Source organism: Triticum urartu, chromosome 7 (genome assembly GCF_003073215.2).
Source record: "Triticum urartu cultivar G1812 chromosome 7, Tu2.1, whole genome shotgun sequence".
Classification (NCBI taxonomy): Eukaryota; Viridiplantae; Streptophyta; class Magnoliopsida; order Poales; family Poaceae; genus Triticum; species Triticum urartu.
The window spans coordinates 646305929-646307791 of record NC_053028.1 but is presented as its reverse complement, the minus strand read 5'-3'; the positions used below and the strand labels follow the sequence as shown (position 1 = coordinate 646307791).

At 47.5% G+C, this 1863-nt stretch overlaps 1 non-coding gene across 1 annotated transcript; it reads left to right on the top strand.

The window, feature by feature from the left end:
- The first annotated feature begins 1226 nt into the window (after nt 1-1226).
- Nucleotides 1227-1318, top strand: LOC125526089. The gene has a single exon (XR_007291551.1). It is a non-coding gene; the product is annotated as a small nucleolar RNA SNORD96 family (small nucleolar RNA).
- The last annotated feature ends 545 nt before the right edge of the window (nt 1319-1863 follow it).

Here is a 1863-nt window from a genome sequence, read left to right as displayed (position 1 = left end):
TGCACTACCATCTCTGTAAAATCTTCCCACTACAACAAATCGTGCATAGTTGCTAGCCATAATTTTACATTTTTAATCCTCGTCGCCAACATGTGTTTCACCATACCATCCTTCGCTAGTGCCCATACTAGAATGGCCATAGAGCACACTCAACCAGCGCATGGTTCCATGAATCACAGATGTCACCATTGGAATCAGGATCTTTGCCGTCAGCCAGCTCTTTTCCTTCAGCTAACTGATGGCAAAGAAGGACTTTGCCATGAGCATACAGAAAACTGACGGCAGAGAAAGAGCGAATGGCAAAGAGCTTGTTTTTCGTCTGCTAGCTCTTTGTCGTCCGCTAGCGGATGACATAGAAGCTTTGTCGTCGGCTAGCAGACGACAAAGTGGGAGGGTGGCCCACTAGTGAGAACCACCTAACGGCCACTTTCTTTGCCTCCACAAGTAGACGGCAAAGAAAGTGAAAACCTAACGGCTGTTTCCCCCCGGCCGCACCCCACTAGCTACGCTCTTTGCCGTCTGCTAGCAGACGGCAAAGAAATTAAACCTAACTAAAAAACGGTCGGACCCGCACCCACCCCTCAGTCTTCCCTCTCTCTCTCCCTCACCTCACTGGTGCCACCCTGATGCCCCCGACCCCCCACCGGCCCGCACCCCGACCCCCCCGACGCCCCGACGCCCTCGCCGCCCGCACCACCCCAACGCCCCAGCCGCCCTCAATGCCCTCGACGGCCCCGACCCAACGCCGCCCCGCCATCGCAACGCCCTCGCCTCCCTCGCCACCCCGACGCCCTCGCCGCCCGCGGCACCCCGACGCCCTCACCGCCCGCGCCACCCTAACGCCCTCGCCGCCCCGGCGCCCTCGCCGGCCCTTCGCCCCGCCACCTCGACAACCAGGCGCCCTGCCGTCCCGACGCCCTAGTCGCCCCGACACCCCACCGCCCCGGTGCCCCGCCGACCCACTCCGATGAGCTCCCCCTATTTTTTCTTTCTTTTTTTACTGCTAGTAATTAGGTTTATTGTTAGTTTCTTTTTTTTCTACTGCTACTAATTAGGTTAGTCAGTACTGTTAGTTAGGTTAGTTTGATTTTCTAGGTTAGTTATGTTAGTTATCTTTAGACTAGGTTATTGTCATTCATGTCATGTCTTCTTTTGTCAGATTTTGTTTTCTGTAGTAATTTAAGTTCTGTTTTGTTGACTTGTTTGTTTGAGTTTGTCTTTCTGTTTGTCCGGTGATGAAAAACGAGTTAATCATACCATCTTTAGCGACTGATTGGTCGATGTGCGCCCATGCTGTCATTCTACAATTATGAGGACAAATTGAACATCTTAGCGTAATTTTCTGAGTACTTATGAACTTATGCTGTGACAATCTATAATTCTGATGTCCACATTGGCTATGATGTAATTTTGGAGACTGAATTTTATGGCGAAATGTTAATCGGGCTAGAATTTTTCAAATGGCCTATCCTTTTGGAGGATCTAGAGTTGCTTACTGCTACTTGTTTGATCATAAGCATAATCCTATTTTCCTAGAAAGTAGTGTCTGACCGCTCAACCATTTGTTATGAAACTCTTCAAATATTCTTATTTAAGCTCGGGAATCTGTGTAACGTTTGTAGTTGATTTTTTTCCTAATAGGAGATTGTTGTCTATAGATCCCGGTGATGACTTGTGATGTTAAAAAGTAGTGGCCTGATTCATACATTGATGATATCTATATAATCACTCGGAGTGATGTGTCCGACAACATATCCAACTTTTTTATGTTTGTGTTTTTTTGGTGATATTTCTGTTATCTAGACACAAATGTTCATAAATTGTTTATTTGTTTTGATCTTTGTTGTTAATTCTTGGTTTAAA